This window comes from Rhinolophus sinicus, chromosome 12 (genome assembly GCF_057876585.1).
Source record: "Rhinolophus sinicus isolate RSI-liver-muscle chromosome 12, RSI-T2T, whole genome shotgun sequence".
Lineage (NCBI taxonomy): Eukaryota > Metazoa > Chordata > Mammalia > Chiroptera > Rhinolophidae > Rhinolophus > Rhinolophus sinicus.
In genome coordinates, this window is record NC_142512.1 from 44,311,456 (window position 1) to 44,336,076 (window position 24,621).

The following is a 24,621-nucleotide window of genomic DNA, read 5'->3' on the forward strand; positions in this document are numbered from 1 at the left end:
TGACCCCATAAGGTGAGCACTTCTAAGCTCATGACGTTTCAGGTGAGGAAATTGAGGCACAGAGCAGTTCCATAACCTGCTCCCCTCCAGCAAGAAGGGGAGCCAGAAGTTTATCGTACCTTTCTTAACTGCTGCCATCTCCAAGCCAGATTCAGTGGACAATGGAACTAATGATGTTTCCTGGAAAAATTTGTCTCTAAAAGGTAGAGGTATAACTCATTCATTCCTCAGCCCCCTCCCCAAGTCCCACCGATGTACTTTCTGACTCTATAATATTCTTAAAACCATATTTCCTTCTTCTCCCCTCCTCCCTAACCCCTTTTCTGTCCCTCTCCTCTCCCAAAGCCTGCAATACATATATACCAAGTAGAAAATTAAGCTTCTAGTTTTCCAAATTGTCTTCTTTCTTTGAGTCTATGTTGGGAGGACATGGAATACGTAACCCCTAAAGATCCTTCTTGACAGTAATTTATTTTCCCCTGTCCTGCATCATTCCCATCAGCTTACAGAGTTTACTTCTCCCATCTTTTAAAAAACATATTCACTAGTTTTTAAAAACCTGTCCTTGACCCTGCATGCTCCTGCAACCCTATTTCTCTATTCCCATTTATAGCATCGCCTTATAAAATGTCTGTAGCCAATGTCTCCATTTCTCACCTCCCATTCTCTCTTCAATCCACTTCATTGGCTCTTGTCCCACCCACTCTCTATGCTAATAGTTCCCAAATTTATATTTCCAGCCCCAACCTTCCTTCTTAAGCAGCTACTTGCTTCACATTTAATTTGGATTTTTAATTTCCAAATTAACATGCCAAGGCAAACCTTTATTTCTCCAGCTTGAACACTCCTCTCCCAGCTTTCTTACCTGGCAAATAGCCTCAATAGGGGACCAAGCCAAGAGTCTGGGGATCATCCATTCCCTCAGTTTCCTCATTAAATCTACCAACAATTGCTATCTATTCTTCTTTACCTCCAGAATATCCCAAATCTGTAGCTTCTTTCTATCTTTATCCTTTTCTAAGCCACCATCATCTCTTATTGGAATTATTGTGATAACCACTTATATAATCCATTCTTCACATGGTAGCCAGACTAATATTTCAAAATGCAAATCAGATAACATCACCCCTCTGCTTAAAACCCTTCGATGTCTTTCCATTGTGTTCAGCATAAAATCTGGCCTTCAAGGCTCTACATGCTCAGGTTACTGGTCTTCTTTCTGACCAGGTCACCCCTGCCCCTGCCCTCCAAGCCTCAGCCATACTTGCTATTTTTCTGTTCCTTGAGCATGTTAAGTTTGGAGCTTCTGTACTATTTACTCTCTTTCCCTAGAATATGAATTCCCTTGATCTTCCATCACTGGCTTCTTCCCAATATTTGGGACTCAATTCAGATGTCACCTTCTCAGAGTGGCCTTCCCTTACGGCCCAATTTAAAACACTCATCTAGTCTCTATCATCCTGTCCTGCTTTACTTTCGTATTAGCACTTATTACTACCGGATCTTCCTGTTGCTCTGTGAAGGTCCATCAGAGAATGCAAGCTCTGCAGGAACAGAACCTTGTCATTCTTGTGTTTTGCCATATGCCCAGCACCTAGAATAGTCCCAGCACAATGGTCCCCTCAAGAAATATTTGTTTAATAGATTAGTGAAAGGTAAGATTCTTGAAATCTAACTTCCGTTAATAGTCAAATCTAACTATTATGACTCAAACTTCCATAATTTTCCCTACTGCTTAATGACATTGCTACATATCTCATGAGCTCTCAAAATATGATTCATGATAATGAAATCATAGACAACAAATTCACCTTAAAAATTCTGGAGAGACAAGGGAAAGAGAAGACCTTAATGTACACTTTCTTCTTAATGGAAATTTCTGATGAAGATGTGTTGTGATTGATAGTTATACCTGAATATTGGGGTCCAAACCTTTGAAGCAATAAGTGGCTAAGTCCCAAAAGCCAAGCATTTGGCAATGCCCCTAGTCTGTCATCCTTGCCCTCCTTTCCCCGTCTACCCTATAGGAGCAATGAGTATTTGTTCTGAGAATTCTCTTCAATCAAGAAACAGTGTCAATAATTCCATGCCCTGAAGAATTTTCCAGGGTTTCAGAGTCTATATTATGAAACACTTTTTTAAAGTGGGTTACAGGCACTTTTCTATCCACTCTGTATAACTCTAATAGATTGTGTAATGCCTCACGAAGGGCCTGGATGCTCACCACCCACACCTCTAGTCTAAAACTAGGTTATGAGTAAAATGAAAACTCTGCAAAAAAAAAAAAAAAAAATCCTTCTGCTCTTATGAAGTCCTCAGCTCAAGCCCTATCTCACAGGCAGGGAAATCCAGATCATGTAACGAGGTCAAGAACCTGAATAATTACTCGATTAGTAGTGAACAGTAACAGACACTCCCTTTGAAATTGTGGAAACTCTCATTTCCATACTAACGCCAAGAGAACACAGCCATGACGTCCGCAGGCAAGAAGACTGAAAGGGTACTTTCCTTATTTACCTGATAGCTCTTGCCCTACTTCATCCTGAACAAAGCAAGCCTGCCACACCTATGGTTCAGGGAATTTTAGGGTGGAGGAGGGGTAGGATGGAATGGAGAAGCTTCATCTATTTAAACTATGCATAGTGTGGGAAAGTGCCCAAGTGAAAACAATTGAAGACCAAATCGTTTTCCCACAAGGCTGGCAGAGTTGCCCGCAGACTGTTAAGTGTCAACCACTCTGTAAACTCTATGAAGACATCTTTAAGGCCCCCACCCCACCTCACCCCACCCCCACTGGGGAAATGTCTTCGCTCTAAAAAGTTAGCCTGGGAAGATAGCAGTTATCTTCAAACCACAACAAAGCCCTGAGTCCCCTCATAGTGAAATTCCTGTGTTCCACCCTCATTGAGTTTAGGAAACTGATAAGACAGCTGTGAAAATAGAGTATAAAACATTCTCTCCCATTCAAACCAGCTGGCACAGTTTGCACTTTTTAAAAAGGGGCCAAGAGGTTGTTATTTTCCATTTTTTAAAATGGTTATGGACCAAAACACAACTAAGCAACCACACATATTGCAAAGTGAATTTGTCCACCCATTAGCTCGTCTGCATGTATGCATTCATTTAAAACTTTGTATTACTAATATTTTAAAATACCCACAAAAGTAGAGAGAATAATACAATGAACCTTGTGTACTCAATACTGAACTTCAGCAATTATCCATGTAAACCCATTCTATTTTAATGTTTTTAAAATAAAACCTGAAATTCTGCTGTGAGAATGTGCCCAGGTGTCTTATAGGCTATAACATTTGTTATGACACATAATAACTTTGTTAGAGTTTTGGGGCAAGTATAAAACTTTACAAATTCTGACTAGGTACAAGTCTGTCCAAACTATTGAAAAAGCTACACACTACAATTTTTTAAAGGCGGTTTTATCACCTCCAAGAGTATCATAAAAGTGTTGCCAAAAAGAGATCTTATCAATTTTGCTTTAATAAACACACACAAATGGTAACTGTAAAATTACTATCTTTGCATACAGATAGTGCTTCAAAAGTAATAAAAGATGTATTAAGCTGCCATAACAAAACACCATAGAGGAGATGGTTAAACAACAGAAATTAATTTTCTTACATTTCTGGAGGCTGAAGTCCAAAATCAGCTGCCAGCACGTTCAGGTTTGGTGCGAGTTCTCTTTCTGACTTGCCTGTGCCCACATGGCGTTCCCACATGACGGAGAGAGAGCAAGCAAACTCTTCTTATAAGGACATCAATCCCATTAAGAGAGCCCACCTCCTTTTTTTAAAAAAAACTTTTTATTTATTTATTTAAGTGTGTTTTTCCAGGACCCATCAGGTCTAAGTCAAGTAGTTGTTTCAATCTAGTTGTGGAGGGCACAGCTCACTCTGGCCCATGTAGGGATCGAACCGGCAACCTTGTTGTTAAGAGCACTGCACTCTAACCAACTGAGCTAACCAGCAGCCCCTAGAGAGCCCACTCTCTTGGCTTCATCTAACCCTAATTATCTCCCAAAGACCCCACCTCCAAATACCATCACATTGGTGGTTGGGGCTTCAAAATACGAATTTAGGGTAAATACAATTCAGTCCATAGTAAAAGACACGTTTTTTTTCCTTCAGGTTTAACAACCTTTTTTCTTTACAAATTACAAGTATGTAGATATTATTTATTTGCCAGCAAACCCTTTTTATTCCTGGTGCAAATACAGACGTTACACAAGTTCATAACAGACACCACAAATTCCATATTAAATAAATTTTGAGTGGGTTTTACAGCACATGAAATAACAATCCAGTCAGTACCTGCCAGACTGTTACTCTTCTCTCTGTGAATACATTTTCCCCTAAATAAACTGACAGGTGACCATAAGTAATAACGTAGGTAGGCTTTCTGAGTCTGCCCCTGGGCCTGAAGGTGGGGCAGGGAAGGGAGGACATAACTGCTTTCACAGCAAACAGGCTAGTTTAGGGTTTATTCAAGTTAATTATCAAAGCTTTCCTAATAAAACTCAAAATAAATACTAAGATCTTCTAAAAGTAATCTGGCTTTAAACCCTTTGTTTTTCTAAAGATCAGTAATTTTTTACTAACTAAAATCAAGATGCTTACAAAAAGACCTGGAAAAACAAATCCAAGGCCCTCAAAATTCCCCTTGAATTTTCAAGTGGGTAATTCATGAGTCCACTCCTGTCCCATAGATGCCCAGCTGTTGGTGGCTGAACTGTCCTGCAAAGGTGACACCCCTGGAGAAGTGGTCATGATTACAGAGTACTGTTGAGAGCTCAGCTTGGGGTGAAAAGGGGCATCACTTCTCTTCATAAAGGACTTTCTAACTAATGATGAAAGTGCTTTGGGACTCAGTGTGAAACCTTGTGAACTAGGAGCAGGAAAAAAAGGTACTTTGTGAAGGGTATTTAGGTTGTCAATGCCTAAGATATGACTTAAGAATGATCTGTAACTGATCATAGTAAATTTTGTCTTGACCTTTTCCTGGAAATTGGAAGTAAATTCCTGAAAATCAGAATGCTTAGGTTGAGAAGGAGCAACAAATTAACTGGAATAGAGCTCATTATTATATATATTCTTATTAGACTTAATATACCACATTATTGCAAGGCTAATAGTGTGAGGGGGAGTTCAGGAAGTTCTGAATTCAAATCCGGATTTCAGTATTTAGTAGTTATGTGCCCTCAGGCTAATTTCTAAGCCTCCTCAAATTTGTTGTTGTTGTTTTTCTTTTTTAAATCTGTAAAATAGGATAATATTACCTACCTTCACTAAGTGGTTGTAAGGAATAAATAATATATGTAAATAGCTTGGTACAGTATCTGGTAGAGAGTAAAAGCCAAATAAATTGTGACTGCTAGTATTAGTTCAGCAAATTGGACTTCAACAACTATAATGAACTATACTTGCAAAATCTGAGTAAAAGATTGCTTCACTTACTTATCTCAACAACCAGAAATACCTTCTCAAGGAGGAGGAGGTGGATTTTTAAAAATTTTTCTTAGAGTTTGTATTTCTTTGGTGTATTTTAAAAGATGGTAAACAGTATTTTGGCACTTTATAGTATCCTTCTGGTTCATAGGATTTGGGTAGCTTATTTGTCACTTAAATAAGAAGCTGTGTCTTCTTTAAGTCTTACTTTGCAGGAAATAGTAGGAATATTCACCAACCACTTTTCAGAAAGAAGAAGTAAGAGGCTCTCTGCTCCTCCCATTTGACAGACAGCCGCGTCTTCCTGTGAATGGATTTGGCTGTATTGGACGCCTGGTCACCAGGGCTGCTTTTAACTCTGGCAAAGTAGATATTGTCGCCATCAATAACCTCTTCATTGACCTCAACTACATGGTCTACATGTGCCAGTGTGATTCCACCCATGGCAAGTTCAAAGGCATAGTCAAGGCTGAGAATGGGAAGCTTGTCATCAATGGAAAGGCCCATTAGCATCTTCCAGGAGCGAGATCCTGGCAACATCAAATGGGGTGATGCTGTTGTGGAGCCCGCTGGTGTCTTCACTACCTTGGAGAAGGCAGGGGCCCACTTGAAGGGTGGAGTCAAGAAGGTCATCATCTCTGCCCCTTCTGCAGATGCCCCCATGTTTGTGATGGGTGTGAACCATGAGAAGTATGACAAGTCCCTAAAGATTGTCAGCAATGTGCCTGTACCACCAACTGCTTGGCCTCCTGGCTGAGGTCATCCATGATAACTTTGGCATTGTGGAGGGACTCATGACCACAGTTCATGCCATCACTGCCACCCGGAAGACCGTGGATGGTCCCTCTGGGAAGCTGTGACGTGATGGCCGAGGGGCTGCCCCAGAACATCTTCCCTGCTTCTACTGGTGCTGCTAAGGCTGTGGGTAATGTCATCCCTGAGCTGAATGGAAAGCTCACTGGCATGGCCTTCTATGTCCCTACCCCCAGTGGGTCAGTTGTAGATCTGACCTGTCACCTGGAGAAGGCTGCCAAATACGATGACATCAAGAAAGTGGTGAAGCAGGCATCGGATGGCCCCCTCAAGGGCATCCTCGGCTATACTGAGGACCAGGTTGTTTCCTGCAACTTTAACAGTGATACCCACTCTTCCACCTTTGATGCTGGGGCTGGCATTGCCCTCAACTACCACTTTGCCAAGCTCATTTCCTGATATGACAATGAATTTGGCTACTGCAACAGGGTGGTGGACCTCAGGGCCTACATGGCCTCTAAGGAGTAAGAGCCCCCTGGACCACCAGCCCCAGCAAGAGGAAGAGAGGCCCTCAGCTACTGGGGAGTCCTTGCCCCAGATTGATTCCGCGACACACCGAGAATCTTCTGACCTCCCGTTTCCATCCCTGACCCCCTGAAGAAGGGGAGGGGCTGAGGGAGCCCGACCTTGTCATGCACCATCAATAAAGTTCACTGTACCCAGCCAAAAAAAAAGAAAAGAGAAAAAAAGAAATAAGAGGTAAGAAATTCAGTCAAGGTTCTGGGGATACATATATATCGTGCAACGACATAAATAAAGAGTCTCAATGTCATATATAATACGACTAAAAATAATAGTTTACGTCCCCAGTGATATAGAATTTGCCTGAATGGACTTCTCTGACTATTGCAATCATAGTGAAAAGACCAGCTTGAGCTGCCTGTAGCCTTGGGGTACACCCAATGGGATAACCCAGCCGAGCTATGCCTCTGTTTCTCATTTATGGTGAAGAAAGCAGTGTTTGCCTCAGAGTGTGAAATTCATCTGCAGATTTCAAGGGGGAAGCTGAAAGCCGAAGATTAAGTGAGAAGATGTGAAATCTTTCAGTAAAACACTGGGAAATGGTAATACGAAAATGATACTCTTGAGTTCTATTTTCCATCAGTGAGGTGCTTGAGAATAGTTGGTCTGATTAACGCGGAGAAAAAAGTAGTTCTGGGCCAGAAAACGAAGTGTTTAAGTCCTGCTTTGTGACCTCCTTGCTCACTACAAACATTTTCTGCATATTAAGAGCTATGAAGGGCTGGTGGAAAATCCTCTATTTAATAGTGTAAATCAAGTTTTACTAATTGAATTCTAAAACAGGGTCGGGGGTGGGGCGGTAAATTTGAAAACTGTGGAGTAAAATGCTTCGTCAAATGTGATGAAAAAGCCTTGCCAGTTGTTGCAGTTGGTATCATGATATATTCCTGGGTAGAATTATGGCATATGGTTCCAAGAGAGCTCTGGTTAATCTGGATTTGATAGGATACTGACAATCAAGTGAGCTCAGTGGGCCTGATACTTTGTGTACTAGTGATGTGTTCACTCTTCACCCTAAAGGCTTTCACAGTGTTTCTCATAGCAACCGTACCTTTTCACATTTATTTCACCTTGTTCTTACCTTATAGATTGAATCGTGTCCCCCCAAAATGGACATATTGCAGTCCTAACCCCCAGTACTTCGGAATGTGACCTTATTTGGAAACAGAGTTGTAAATGTAATTAGTTAAGATGAGGTCATACTGGAGTAGGGTGGGCCTTAATCCATTATGACTGGTGTCCATATAAGAAGAGGAGAGAGACACAGACACATAGGGGAGATGCCATGTGATGACGAGGAAGAAGCTGAAGAGCTGCAGCTGTAAACCAAGGAACACCAAGGATTAGGATTCCAGGCAAACCTTCAGAAGCTAGAAAGAGGCAAAGAGTGAGTCATTCTCCTGTCGGCTAGAGAGGGAGTGGGTTCTGCTGATGCCTTGCCTTCAGACTCCTCGCCTTCTGAAGCCTTCTGAAATAAATTGTTTTTTTAAGCCACTCAGTTTGGGATACTTTGTTACTACAGCCCTAGGAAACTAAGACATCTTACTAGACCCTAAGCAACTTGAAGACCAAGATCTCATTTGATTTATTTATGTGTCGTTGGTAGTTGTCACAGTGTCTGACCCAATATGCTGATGGACGAATGAATGAACACACTACCTATTCCTTTGCCTTAATCTGGTCCCATAAGCGGAACTGCAGAAAAATCACTTTAAATACATTCAGTGCTGCTGCCTATGGCCACACAGTTAGGCACTGCATGATTCCAGAGTTATGTGATGTGGTGACCTTCAGTTATTTATTACTGTATAACTTTATCCACAGAAGGAAAGTCGGTAGAACAGTGAACCTCTATGCCATCTGTTAGAAAAACCACTACTCTTGTGAGGTTCAGTTCTTTACCCTGCCAAATAGCAGATAACTATAACTAATTCTCTTCTAGATCAGGGATTGGTAAAATACAGCCTTGGGCCAAGTTACCCTAATGACCACTTTTGTAAACAAAGTTTTACTGGCACACAGCCACACTCACTCATTTATATATTGTCTATGGATGCTTCAATCCTACAATAAGAGAGTTGAGTGGTTATGATGGATAGTGGATGTAATATAGCCCGCAAAAGCTAAAAAAGTTACTATCTGGCCCCTTCCAAAAAAAGTCTGCGGAGCCCTGCCTTAGATAATATAAATTGGTGGACACTGCCAGACTGTTTTATAGTAAGTGGTAAAAATTCCACCTTGAAACTGAAACCATTCATTTTATCACACTCTAGAAGATTCTACACTACTACTGTTAACATCAGAATGCTAGAAAGAAATCTTGTGTAGAAAATAATTTCTTTCTTTCTCAAAATGGGATCCAGGTTTTTTTTTGGTGTTTTTTTTTAAAGAGTGTATGAGCTTATTTATGTGTGAATAGGGGGTGTGGGTGGAGTAAATTCCAGGCAAATATAACATATGCAACTTACACAATTAGGTGCTCTATATAAGGAATTTTTTGAATGGTGTCCAGCTCCCCAAATTGGAGAGAAGTAATAACTGGAGAATGGATGGAGATCTATTATGAAGTCCAGGAGGAGAAATGCTATTCCAATGTTTATGGGAAAAGTCCTGTCTGCAGTTTTATTCCTTCTGGAAAGTATTGTGGAAAGTCTTAGACCTTTCTGAGGGGTCCCTTATACGTCAAGTACATGCCTGCCCTGTGACTCCATAAATAAGACCCAGTCTTATTTTACTATATGACTGGGTCATAATATAATATAATATAATATAATATAATATAATATAATATAATATAATACCAGGTCTTACATTAATTTTTGCTCCAAAAGACTCATTAGAGCTGATTGTCCGGCTAGGTCTTATTTTCGGGGAAACAGGGTACCTCAGAGACAATAAAGGTATCCAGCATTAGAAAACAACATGTTTTCTGATTGTTTCATCATCTCCCCTCTCTAATGAAAGCTCTGTGAGTGTGGGTTCTTTATTTTTGTTTTCTCTATTTCCTCAGTGCCGAGCACATACTAGTTGCTCAATAAATACGAGCAAGGGAGAAGTCCATGTGGTAATGCAGGATTGGCATAATGTGTCTATAAGCCAAAGAACACCAAAGATTGCAGGCAAATCCCCAGGAGTTAGGAAAAGGCAAGGAAGGATTCACCAACAGATTTCAGAAGAAGTATGATTTCAGACTTCCAGACTCCAGAACTGTAAGATAATATATTTCTGTTGTTCTAAGCCACCCAGTTTGTGGTTCTTTGTTATGGCAACTAACTAACAAGGAAACTAATGCAGATGGCAAAGCCATCTCTCTTCTATGCCACTCTGTCTTAGATGTTTAGGACAGGGTTGGCTTACATAGGATGAGCAAAGAAAGAATGTGTGCTTAAAGGGTCTGGGGTTTTCACTTCATCTGAAATCCCAAAAATAGAACCAGAAAGCATCTAAACCATTTTATTCACGTTATAATATTGATGAATGTGAAGAAGTAAGTTCCCCAGCTGACCAAGTATAAGTGAGTTATCCAGGAAGAGTACACAAGGGAAAATTAGATGTTACCAGTGGGTACTCTCCCCAACATGTGTTTCTTATTGCCCATCTCCCCACCCCCCAATTCTGGGTGATATCTAGGGACCTCCCTAATTATATCCAAGATGCTTCCCTTTTCTGTTCTTTTTTTCTTCTCCCCACTCCCTACCCCCAACAACCAATGTTTCTTCTTCAGTTTACCCTGGTTTTGCTTTAAATCTGGCAGTGGCATCCAAAGGCATTTCATTAATTCCACTGGAAGAAAACAGAATATCAAAATATCTATCCCTGTTCTACCACTTCAATCCACATGTATTCCTTTGAATAATGTTATAACTCTGCCTGGTGCTGCTGTCAAGACAGGGAGTTGGGGGTGGGGAAGACAAAGAGAGACAGGATCTGTGTAGTCAGGATAAGAATAGAGAGAGTAAAAAGGAACATGAAAGTAGACATGGAGGTGGGTGACTGAAGGTCACCAGCCTTTCCTCCTGGAGTGGACGTTCTGAAGCCTCTTGACCCTTGGGAAATAAGCATTTTCCAGTGCTTCCTTGCCTTCTGCTCTGAATTTCTGGTATTCTGATTTTTTTGAAGTGAAAAAAATATTTTGATTTAAGCCATATGGCCTTTTTCTTCTTACTGTGGAGCTGTAGAAAACTCAGAGGGGCAGGTGTGGAAAGCAGTGGTAGCAGAGTGGGTGGGTACATAGGGTCTGTGTGTCTATAGCTTGTGAGGTCTGTAGCTATGGCAACCGTGTGCAATGCCACTCACATAGCATCATAACATGGCCTTAGAGTTATCCATGACTCCTGAACTATTCCTCTTCAATGCGTTATCTTTGCTGCTGTTTCCTAGCTACCATTGCTCTGTTACATTTTTTTCAAGTTGTGCTTAAGTATTGTTTCTGTCTGCACTGCTTGCTGTCACTGTACTTTAATTCATCTGATAACAAAACCAAAAACCCATTTCTTATAGATATTGTAAATTGGTGAAAATTGTCTGTACTTAAACACTTTGAGTTAGAAAGACTCTCGAGGCTGTGGTCTGGACAGGACAAGATGACCACTTTAGATTTTTTCAAGTTTTAAAGGTCCATGCTGGTTTCTGTTAGAGCAACTGATATTATCAACTGCCTGCCTACTAAAAAACAATTTTTTTGGCCAGTTGTTACAATTTCCACACTACAAGAGTACTAAAATTAAAATAAAATTTACAATATATGCAAATATGTTACATCCTATGGAACTTGTGCACAAGTAATTTATACACATGTACCCCATAAAAGAAAGCTTCATTGTGTTAATTCTGAGAATATATACACAAACGGTTTCTTTTATTTATTGTTAAAAAAACAATCCCCAAATCCTCAGAAATATTTCTGCTGTAATTAAATTTAAATGTTTTTTTAAAAATTCACGAGTTGGCAATTTACAATGTTCATATTTTAGCTTCCTTATGCTTGGTCATTAATTGTGGTATCATAAATAGCTAAGCTTTAAAGTCCTTAACCTTCCCAGGCCCACGTAGAAGCAAGATGTCAACACCCATAATTTATGAGCAGTCTCCCAAAGGGACTGTAATACAAAAATACACTTATAATTGAATTAACTTAGGAGAGGATTCTGGGAAGGTGACAGCATCAGTAGCATATTCTTTCATTCTCTTTGAATCCTTACATCAAAACAAAGAGAACAACTAGATAGCAAAACCTAAAACCTGTAACAACATTTACAAAAAAACGAAGTGAGAAGGTATCCCTACAAACTCCAAAAGACAAGTGGGTGGATACAAACCACCAACAGCCACAAGATGTGAATGGTATGTCTGTGTAGGAGAAAGGATAACGAAGCTGCATCGGATGGACCTGAGAACAGGAGGACCCCAAAACAGACAATAGGCATTGACTGGAAAGAAAGCAGACCAATTTGAGAACAGCAGCTGAAACTGAGAGGGGTTTTGACCAATACCAATATCAAGTACATGGGGAAAAGGTCTGATGGGGCTGGAGCAGCTTAGCTCCTATGAACTTGCAAAACCAACCTCTTTGTAGGACAGGCCCTCACACCATAGAAACTACTTGGAGTAGAATGAAAATTGAACAAGACATGGATAACCAGAGAAGAGGAAAAGAAAAGTTCCAGACCAATGTTGTGTAATACCACTCTTGAAAATCAAGAGAGGAAGTTCTGTGAAGTAGGAAAAGCTTTTGTGAATGCCACCTTATAGGAAAAGTTCAGGAAAACTAATGTCATATTGTAAGAAACAACAGAAAAATATAAATGTCACATAGTTTTTATAAGGAAACAAAGGGTTACAAGGAGCAGAATAACATTCCTACAGACGATGAAAACACTCCAGAAAAACATCCCACAAAACAGAGCAACCTGTAACTTACTATTTCCAAATGACATAAAAGATATAGAAAATAATAATAATACAAGACATGAAATCACAGAAATAAGAATTAGAAACTCAGAAATGAAGTGATAGGACTCAAGAAATAATTAGAAATAAAGCAACAATAATTTAAGAAATGAAGAGTATTCTAGAAAGGAAATACGAGCAAATAAATTCAACTGTAGTGCCTGAAGGGAAACCAGTGAAATAGAAGAAAATATTTTTAAAATGTTTAAGTGAAGAGACAAAAAAGGATCTGAGAGAAAGTAACAGATTTTGAAGAGTGACAAAGAAGATCCAAAATACACACAACATAAGTCCCTAAAGAAGAAAACAAAAGTAAGGGAACAGAACAAATACTAAAACTATATTCAAGAAAAGCTTTCTGGAAAAAAAAAAAAATTGAAATGACACACTGATAGTGTACACCTCAAATACAGAATGACCAATTCTAGTCAAATTACTGGGTTTTAAAGAAAAAATCCTTTGGGTCCCTAGAAAAAAGGAATATAGTATTTTTGACCCGAGGTTGGGAATCTACATATGCAGAGGTCTGACTTAAGGTATTTGAGGATTGTTTGCAGCGACTCTATCAGTGGATTGGTGCCCCCAACCCCTGTGTTGTTCAAGGGTCCACTCTATATGAGTCAGTAGATGACTCTGATTATCATCAAGTTTACATTTTTAGGTTGTTATCAGAAAAATGGAGTAATATCTTCAAGATAATTAAGGAAAGAAAGTATGAGTCAAATACAAAGGACACAGGCAAACTGTTATTAGCATCTAAGAACTCAAGGAATATTGTTCCCATGAGTCCTTTCCCAGGAATCTACTAATAAATGAGCTTCAAACAAACAAAATGACTAGAGAGACATCAATGTAAGGACTGGTGGTGAGCATTAAATATAGTAACTGGTGTAACGAAGACTAAATGAGAGATAAAAGACAGTATGTTATATAATGGCTATATTCTCTGACAATGTAGATGTAGTCCAACTATTAAAAAAAAAATGGGAGGAGAGAAAATGCAAAAAGTGTTTAAGTGTCTTTATTACCCATATGGTGGTAGTATTAGTATGATTATTTTGAAATTGTCCCGGGGAGATAAAAGTTGGAGTTCAGAGTCTGTATTAGTCAAGGTTCTCCAGAGAAACAGAACCAACAGGATAGATATAAATATAGATATAGATTATAGATATAGCTATAGATGGTATAGATATAACAGATAAGAAGAAATTTATTATACAAATTGGCTCAAGCAGTTGTGGAGACCAAGACATCCTATGATCTGTCATCTGCAAGCTGTAGAACCAGGAAAGCTGGTGGTATAATTTACTTCAAATTTGAAGGCCTGAGAACCAGGGGAACCAATGGTGTGATTCCCAGTCTGAGGCCAAAGGACTGAAAATGGGGATCTGCTGGTAAAAGTCTTGGAGACAGAAGGCTTGAGAATCTGGAATATCAGTGTCCAAGGACAAGAGAAGATGGACGTCCTAGCTGAAGAAAAGAGAGAGAGAGAGAGAGAGAGAGAGAGAGAGAGAGAATTTCCCCTTCCTCCACTTTTATTTTTATTCAGGCTCTCAACAAATTGAATGATGCCGGCCCATATTAGTGAGGTGGATCTTCATTACTCAGTCTACTGATTCAAATGCTGATCTCTTCTGGAAACACCTTCACAGACACCCCCAGAAATAATATTTTACCAGCTATCTGGATATCCCTTAGCCTAGTCAAGTCGGCACATAAAATTAACAACCATAGGATCCATGAAGGAGAAAGGACTCTGATAAACAAAGTTTTAAATTAAGAGTCCTGAAAGGGCTAGCCCTAGAATTAGGGCAAGCAAGTCTTACCTGGATAAAGGTGATGTGCCTGAAGTCTATCTCAGTGCCAGAAGAAAATGAACTCTTATGTGGGGCATAATGTCATTATCTACAGTCTTATACTTTTTCATATACAGTCTAGTATTCAATTTTTTTAAAAATCAATAATCCCAGGAAACAGGACCAAATGACTGAAAATCAAGAGATAAAACAGACCATGGAAATAAACTTACACGGGACAGACATACTTGAGTTATTCATTTAGTCACAATTAAAAAAAATATGTGGTATGTTTAAAAGAATTTACATGAAAAGATGGTGAATTTCACCAGAGAATTTGTATTAATAAAAAAGAATTAACACCTGAAACTAATTTAAAAAATAATTGTGAATTCTAGAATTAAAAATATAATAACTACTAAAATTAACAATCCAATAGATGAGTTTAACAGTTTTAGATGCAACAAAACAGATTAGTGACCTGAAATATAAGTTTACTAGATCGGTTCTCTGTGCTTCAATCTGGATCAAAACCCAGAGAAAAAAGCATGGAATATAGAGAAAATAATATAAAAAAACATATGGGACATGAAAGATCTTATTATTATGATTGTCAATGGAGTCCCAGAAGGAGTGCAGATAAGGAATGTGGCAGGAGCCATATTTAAAGAGACACTAGCCAAGAATTTCTCCAAACTAAAAAAAGACATTAAGTCACAGAATCAAGAAGCTCTATGAATAAGAAGCAGGATAAATACAAGACACACCACACCTAATCAAACCACTGAAAACTAAATGCTAATATAAAAATGTTAAAATTAGCCAGAGTAAAAAAGAGCACATATTTTCAAATGAACAACACAAATGATGGAAACCAGAAGACAATGGAATGACATCTTTAAAGAAGGGGGAAAATCACTGCAAACTTAGAATTCTATACCTAGCAAAAATGTTCTTTAAAAATTATAGTAAAACAGAGACATTTTCATAAAAACAAGAACCTATAGAATTCATTGTCAGAAGATGTGCACCGAAAAACATAATAAAGGGAATTCTTCAGATAGAAGTCAAAAGAATCCCAGCTTGAAGCCCAGAAATGCAGGAAGGAACAGAAACAGCACTGGAAAGAGGCCATCTAAATTAGTATTGATTGTTTAAAACAATAATAATAGTAATAATGATACCTTGTAGTGTTTAAAAAGCTTTTCATGTACCCTGTCAGACAGATGGACCAATAACCCATTGTCACTCAAACATGGCATGATCATTTCTACCTCTGTGTCTCTGGTCTCGCCCTTGCCCACTCTTTGAGGTCAAGTTTACATCATAACATCTTGAGGAAGAGTTCGCTGGCCACTCCTCTCCCACCCCTCTAACTCAGCGGGTCACTTATACAGAACTTAAACGGAGACAACTTCTTGTTCTGTTTTTTTGTTTGTTTTTATTTCACTTTGTATTTCTTGGTTTCTCAAATAGAATGTAAATTTAATGTCCTTTCAAAGTGTCTACTATGTGTTATCTGTATAGTATGAGCTCAATTAATGTCTTTGAATAATTAAATTTGTTGAAGAGTAAATTGGTAATGAGTGGGCCGACCTTGTTATTTTCTAGGACAGGATCTTCCATCCATTAGTTAATAAATTGTTATCCTGAGATTTGATAAAGGCAACTCCTATAATATATAAGAAAAGTTTTAATAACTTCTTGGGTGAAAGATCCATGAGGGACAGATTGGATGTTCATATTACATCTTTAACCTTTTGAAATTGATTTTATACCTGTTTAATAAAATCTTTCTTGGTATCACTGTCAAACATATAAGGCTAGTTGGAGTATATATCACAGGTATGGCATTTATTTCATTTTAATGTGAGTCATTGTACTATTCCTGAATGCTAAAGAAATAAAGGCACAACTCTTGAGCTCTCCAAAGAATGGAAAGTCTAATTGGAGGTTAAAACATACACACACAAAACTACTTGAGATGAAACCCAAAGAAATATTTTAATAACTCCAAGAATACATGGTATAGTAAAGCTGCAATAAATAAGGAAACTAATAATAAATGATTACACTTGGGAAGTGATTATTAGGGAAGGTGTATGAAAAGAGGTATGTTCTGGTTTTGAAGGTTAGATGGAAATGTATGGAAGGGAAGTGGCACAGATTTCCCTGAGGGAGAAGAATACACAAAGCACACAGGCAAAATAGTAATTCATGTTCAGGCAGCTATATTCAGATAGGCTTGAGCAATGGAGGGAATACGTGAGGCTAGAGAGAGGCAGAAGAAGATAAAAATACATCAAATATGTTCATTTTTAAAATAGTGTGGAATGCCCTCTCTCAATAGAAATAACCTCCGCTGTCAACAGCCCAGTCAGACCTCTTGGACGATCCCAGCTTCCTAGGCTATTATTTGCAATAATTTCTTTCGTATGAGGGTAATGGGAAAAACACATTGCAAAGTGAATTACTTTTGAAATGTACTGCAAGCTGACATTTGGGAAATTAGATCCCCAATGCATCCTGATTATTTTGAGGTGCATTCCCATTATGAAAAAATAAATTCAGTCCAACAATTGTAAAAAATCTGCATGTTAAATTAAAGTTCTGTCCTTTGCCAAGGTTCTTCTCTAAAGCGTTTGGTCACTGTTCAGATGAATAACCAGAGGCAGGGATTATTCCTTGCCTAAACAATCCACGTGCGTCTAAGGAGACCAGAAATGCCGTTATTCAAATATGTTTTAGGCTAGTCTCTGGCAGTGACTGCCCCATCTTGTGAAGAATTCTGTTGTGCCCATTCTCTATGTACCCAAATGTGTCAGTGCTAGAGATGACGCTGCTCAGCTGGCTTCCTTTCTATTTTCTGGAAAAAACACAGCCACACTGTCTTATGAAGAACAAATGACTCTTAACTTCTCCACCCCACTCAGCAAATTCCTCTGGCAACACTGGGCCATCTCGTCGTGAATATACATTTGTTTTGACGCTTCCTCCTCCTCCAATAAGTTTTTGCATTGACGGGCTTCCAGGGTGAGCCACAGTGAGGTCAGCAGCCCTGAATCCAGGAGCACAGATAAGGAGTGATTCTGATGAAGGGCCTTCTCAGATAGTCCATAAATGTTGCTATTTCAAAGCAAAGCCTTCATTGTTTACTGACCATATCCAATTTGGATGCTGAGTAGAAAATGTGATAAGAGGATGGGAAGATGGACAGGGAGAAAAATGGGATGTCACATGATGATTAGAGAGTGAATCTGGAAATTAACTGGGACTGCTAAAGAAGAATAAGAATATAAACATGATAGTGAAGGGTCAATAATTTCCACATAAATCAGGCCAGATTGTTATTTTGATTATTAAATTCATCTAAGCATTCATATAACCTCCGCTTTACTTATTAAATAATAGCTCTTGCTCATGAATCTGTACTTTGGAGTCAGAGAGACCTGGGTTTGAATCCTGGCTTTACTGCTTACCAGATTAATGATCTTGGTTCTATCATATAATCTCTCTAAGCCTTACTTTCTTTATTTGTAAAATGAGAACACTACTAGTATCTACCTCAATAAGATGATTGTGAGGCTAGAAAAGATAATACTTATAAAGAGCTTAGCACTTTGTCTAGCATGCAGCAAGCACAAAATAAATGTTAGCTTTTATTGTTTTTGAAATTTATGTAAGTCTAATTTCTGTAAGGCAAATTGGTTTTTATTCACTAGGAGGAGTACATAGTTAAAAGCATCTTATGCTGAGTCTTTGGGGGCAGCAATTATCACCCTCTGATTGATCTTTTTGGTGCACCTGTATTTCATTCAGTTGGCTTAAATCAAGTTGCACCTGTAAATATAAATATGCCTTTGATAACACTGAGCAAGATTTCCTGTAGAAAGCTAGGCACATATTTAATAAATAGTTAATAGAATTTGCAATTTCCCCAAAGCAGATTGGGTGAACATCCCTAATACCCCCATTCTAATACATGTATCAGAATATATATGTATCATGTCGTATATATAATTGTTAGTCCTATCACAATGCTGCCTTTTTATAGATCAGGAAACTGCATCAGAGACAGAGTAAAGTTATATTGCCTGCTGGATAGATCCACTTGATCATTTTCCAGATGCCTTATACCTAAATATTGTCCAAAAATGAACTCATTATTTCAGCCCACAAACCTCCTCTTCTTAAATTCCCTTGTTTCAGTTTGATGACACCACCATCTACCCAGTGACCCAAGCCAGAAATCTGTGAGTCATCCCAGACTTCTCCCTCTCCCTCACTCGTCATCATACCAAGTCCTATATGTAGAGTTTTATCTGTTAAATATATTTTTAAATCTGACCACCGCATCTCCATTCTTACAACCACTGCTTTTATTCAAGCCGCCACCATTTCTCACTCAAACCACTTCAATTGTCTCCTAACTGATCTCTCGGATACTAGCCATGCTGCCTTTCATATATGAGTCTTTTACACAGCTGCCAGGAAGTTGTGTCTAAAACATAAAACTGATCGTGTCAATCCCCAGCTTAAGAATTTTCATTGGTTCCCTACTGCCTCTGGAATGAAGCCAAGGTTTCTTAGTACGGCCCTTATGATCCCAAAGCACAACTCTGTCTTAGTCCTACCCAAGTTCAATTAGAATGCAGTGCGTATGTGATTATCCTCCCTTTTTGACTCTGGGCTCTTTAAAGGTAGAGACAAAAAGTCTTTTTATTTTGTATCTCAGCATCTAGCAGTGTCAGTAAAAAATTGTTAAACTCAAATGAAATGGTGACATCAGGTCTGAAGTCAAGTGGATCGATTCACTTTTTAAAATGGTTTTTATACTTAAAAAATTTGAGATATAATTCATGTGCTATAAAATCCACCATTTTAGTATATTCAGTGGCTTTCAGTATAGTTACAGTTGTGTAACCATCACCAACCACTAATTCCAGAATACTTTTGTCACCCGAAAAAGACACTTCTTACCCATCAGCAGTCACTCTTTATTATCCTCTCTTCCTCTTCACCTTCAAGAAACTGAAAGGTAATCCACAGAGTGAGAGAAAATATTTGCAAACGATATATTTGATAAGGGACTATTATCCAGAAAGATAAAGAACTCTTACAACTCAACAAAAAAAGACAAACAACCCTATAAAAGAATGGGCAGAGGATTTGAATAGGTATTTCTCCAAAGGAAATACACAAATGGCCAATAAACACATGAAAATATGTTCAACATCATTAGTCATTAGGGATATGCAAATCAAAACCACAATGAAATACCCAATAGGACAGCTATAATCAAAAGGACAGACAACACCAAGTGTTTGCAGGAATATGGAGAAATTGGAACCAGTCTACATTGTTGGTGGGGATGTAAAATGGTGCAGCTGCTTTGGAAAACCATTTAGCAGTTTCTCAAAAAATTAAACATGGACTTACCATATAACCCAGCAATTCTGCTCATAGATATATATGCAATAAAACTGAAAATGTAGATCCACGCAAAAACATGTACATGAACGTTCATAGCAGCATTAGTCATAATAGTCCCAAAGTGGAAACGCAAATATCCATAAACTGCTGAATAGAGAAATAAAATGTGATATAGCCATACAGTGGAATATTATTCAGCCTTAAAAAGGAATGTAGCACTGACACATGCTGCAACATGGATGAACCTCAAAAACATGATGTTAAGTGAAAGAAGCCACACACAAAAGACCACATAGTGGATGATTTCATTCATATGAAATGTCCACAATAAGCAACTCTATAAAGACAGAAAGTAGATTAGTGATTGCCTCGGGCTGGAAAGGTTGAGAGGAGCTGGGGAGTGACTGCTCATGGGTAAAGAATTTCTTTTGGGGGTGATGAAATGTTCTAAAATCTATTGTGGATCTGATAGTTGCACAACTCTGAATATACTAAAAAAATACTGAATATATCCTTTAAATGATGACTTTGATGGCATTTGAATTACACTCGATAAAGTATTGTATAAGAAAAAAAAATACAAAACTAACCAGTTATCGCTAAGAGAACAGAAAAAAGTGGTTAGCCTGTCTTTCCTGAGAAGGGCCAAACTGAAGCTCTGATCAGGTTGGCAGGAAATATCACTAGGTAAACTGCTTGGAGCAATTTAAATTTAAATATTCTTCAATTTAGATATTCTTCAAGTGAGAATAAGAGCGGTCAAGGAAGTAGACGAGGAATTTTACACTTTCAGGTCCTCCCCCAAACTCTGGTTTGAACAATGGTTTCCAATTTGGGCTGCTGAGCCACTCTTGGAAATAGCTATCTAGTCCTGCCTATTCTGATCAAGGTCTTGAAAGCATAGCTGAAAAATGCTGGCACACTTTATTCTAGTCCAGGGCCTGACTTCAATGCCAAATTTAGCCTTTGGCAACTTCTTTCTGTTGAGAGTCCCTGGGGACTTGTTTGACCTAATTTTGGAGAGCTGCAAGGGAATTCACTGCTGGACGGTGGCCCGGCCAGCAGGGAGTGGCTCAGCAGGCTGCCTAATCCTCTATTAAGTTAATGATAAAGTGTACCTGGGCACAGTCCACGGCAAGGCCAATTCTCTACATGTGAGGCTTGGACTAGGAACTTTCCAGATAACTAAAGGTAATTCCCAGTATTAAATATTACAATCAGCTTGAGAGGAAATCTTTCAGGATGTGTATGTTCCTGCCTTTTTGTACTTAGGCTTTTTTCAACTGATAGTGAAAGTATTACATGGTCACTATGGAAAACTTGGAAAGTATTGTATTATTCTCTTTCCCTAGAATTAACCATGCCTAATAGTTTGGTGTGTCTTCTTTTAGACTGTTTTTTATTTGTTTATAAGCATACACACACACACACACACACACACACACACAAAGCTGGTCTTTAAAAACTTTTTTAAAAAACATAAATGGGATCATATTCTACCTCTTGGCCTATCCCTTGCTTTTCCATTTAACGATATATCCTCGAGATCTTTCCATGTCAGTACATATAAATCTACCTTATTCTTTTTTATGCCTGCACATCATTCCATGATATGGATATACTATAATTTATTTAACCATTCCCCATTGGTACATATTTCCTATATTTCTCATTTTTCTGTATGATCAAGAAATAAGAATTCTTACTCACATACTACATCCTTGTGTACATATAAGGATATTTGGAAGGATAGATTCCAAGAAGTAGAATTATTTAGGTTTTTTGATACATCTGGAAATTATTTTTAAACTTTTTATTTTGAAATAATTTCAAATTTACAGAAATGTTGCAAGAGTAACATAATGAAATCCCATATCCTCTTCACCTTGATTCACCAGTTATCATTTCATCACACTCTTCTCTCTCCCCAATCCCACATATATGTTATATACTACATACTTTATATTTTTATGGTTCACTGAGACATCTGATACACTGTGGACATGAAGCCCTTACCTCTAAATACTTCAGTGTGTATTTCCTAAAAGTTTCTCCTATATAAACTGAGCACAAGCGTCCAAATCAGGAAATAGATAAAACTTTGAGTTCACACTAATTTCTCCTGTCCCACACTCCAGAGTTCATTTTAGGCTTCCCACTTTCTTGTAACTTCCTTCTTTGACAGAGAGGAACCTGTTCCCATCATCCTCCATGTGTTTCATTTGCCAAATACCCCTGTATATAACACATCTCCCAGCCATGTTAGTTGTTTCCTCAGCCCCACCCTGCTGCCTGCTTGGCTCCAGCTATCTAGTCCCAGGGAAGAGGAAGTTAATTAATTTATTTTTGAATGGTGGATGTAAGAGAGATGTCTTCTTTTTTCTTTAAGAGATAACCAATTGTCCCAACACCTATTCTCAATTATTTGAAGTACTTCCACATGTTTGTGTCAGTAGCTGATGAGTTATTCCTCTTTCATTAACCTAATTTTCTATTTGTGAGCCAATATCACACTTTAATTACTGTGGTTGTGTATGTTTTAATATCTGGTAGGAAGAGGTGCCTCAATATACTTTAAAAAAAAAAAAAAGTCCTAGCTATTCTTAAGTATGTACTCTTCCAGATGGATTTTAGAATTAGCATATCAATTTAGTTAAAAATCCTATTGTAATCTTGATTTGAATTGCATTGAATTTGTAAATTATTTGTGTAAAATGGCATCTTTACAATATTGAGTCTTCCTATTAGGGAACATGATATGCCTTTTCATTTATTCAGTTTTTTAAAATTTCTTTCAGTAAATATTTATAGTTTTCTTTGTGTGGGCATTGGACATACAGTTTTTTCCTAGGATTTAAAAATTTTTTTTGGCAATTATTGAGCTCTTTTCATCCCATCTTCTTTCTGTATATTTTGTACGTTGTTGAGCTTATTCTGCACATATCCTGTATCCTATTTTTAACTTAAAGTTATGCCAAATTACCTGACTGATAAAAATATAGCTTTTATGTTTGCATACTTACCCATCAAATATTTATGTGACATTATTTAATCATTCCTTAAGGTTGGTAGATTAGATTGTCTTCATTATTTTTTTGCTAAATTTTGGTACCCACTACTCTAATGAACATCTTTTCACATAAATCTTTGTTCTAGTTTGGGTTATTCCTTAACATATATTCCTGTGATATTTGTCTTTCTTATGCATAATACATATATTCCCTGAAAGGTCTTGGAGAACATAAAATTAGGGTAAATTGAAACTATCTTCATACATGTTTAAAGTTTTTAATATTTTGCTCTTATTCAGTTTACTGACTCTGACAAACTGGTCCTGCATTCTTCCTATCACTTAGCCACTTTTTGGACAAGATTAGAAAGTAACAAAATGGCGAGTAAACAAATAGCAGTGTCATAACACAAGCTGATGCAGTGAGAATCTGTGTGGGAACAAAAGCCATGCAAGACACGGAAAATCATTATCTCCTCATACCTGTAACTTCTGGCCCTGACTGTTTTCTTTGCAGTGCTCACGTGTACTCCTCACTTTGCATTTCTCAATGTGATATAAAATCTCCCACATCTTCAAAAATGTATGTGCCTTTATGGATCCGTTTACATAAAGTTGAGTGCTGCATAACTGAGGGAACGCCTTTATTCTGAATGTAATTTAATTTTCTTGATTACTCAGGGTTAATATAGAATCAGTTTTTAAAATTTCATCCCTAAAGCCTATAGAGGCAGGTAGGGCTGTCTCCTCCTATGCTCAAGTCACTAAATTGCTGTGCTTTTTGATCATTAAGTCATTTTTAAGGCCTTTTTTCATTTCTACCCTGCTGACAGAGTTCTAGCTTTCGCTTCTCATGGCTATCTACATGCCTTCTTGTGGTAGTTTCTCCTCCCTCTTCTAGTTTACTGCTTTTAATTTTTTATGAGTTTGGAAACCAGGTTGCCAGGTCTTAAAATTGAATCCAAGTAAAAATTAATAGCCTCTGAGAAAGGACTTCGATGAATCTTTAGGAGTAATGGGCAGAATCTTTAGGGCATGGACTGTAGTGATCTCTATTTTGTTTCTACAGAGGTCTTTTTCCGTCTCCTTTACTTTCTTGGTTCTTTGCTGTGCTTCAAATTGATGAGATTGTCAGATAGCCAAGTTCCCCATAAATGAAGTTTCATTACAATTAGGTTGGTAACATAACATTAAAATGCTCCGCTGACTTTTCTCCTACTAAATTCTGATTCTTTACTTTCTTTTGTTCCTTTGATATTGTGTGTCAGGCTGGGCTGACTAAACCTAGATAAATTTTTCATTGGGCTTCAGACGTGTGTGATAAGTTCCAATCTAAAACCTTCATTTCCCCTACCTTTTCTTCCTCCCACCTCTTTTTCACAATTAAAACCTGTCTACATTTCACAACAACGCTATAATTCCCTATGTTAAAAAAAAAATCATTTCTTGTCTAAAGCCTCTTTTGACTGAAAAGAAATGAAATGTATTCCATTATATGAAAACAAAGGCAATTTACACAATTCTACTGTACTCTTATCTTTACTTTTACTCATGACTAATTGATAAGCACTGCAGTGCTCAACCATGATTGTGTGGTCATTTTCTGTAAATCATTTTCCCTTTGCTGCTGATTGTC

The 24,621-nt window shown here is 38.0% G+C and overlaps 1 protein-coding gene, 1 long non-coding RNA gene and 1 pseudogene across 3 annotated transcripts in view; 2 read left to right on the top strand and 1 right to left on the bottom strand.

The window, feature by feature from the left end:
• LOC141568922 (uncharacterized) overlaps nt 1-24,621 on the bottom strand; it is a 72,172-nt gene that overhangs the window by 39,443 nt on the left and 8,108 nt on the right. The gene's annotated exons all lie outside the window — the stretch shown is intronic.
• The window catches only part of TANC2 (tetratricopeptide repeat, ankyrin repeat and coiled-coil containing 2), a 341,550-nt gene that overhangs the window by 32,908 nt on the left and 284,021 nt on the right, over nt 1-24,621 (top strand). The window lies entirely within an intron of this gene.
• Nucleotides 5,338-9,150, top strand: LOC148756576 (glyceraldehyde-3-phosphate dehydrogenase pseudogene; annotated as a pseudogene).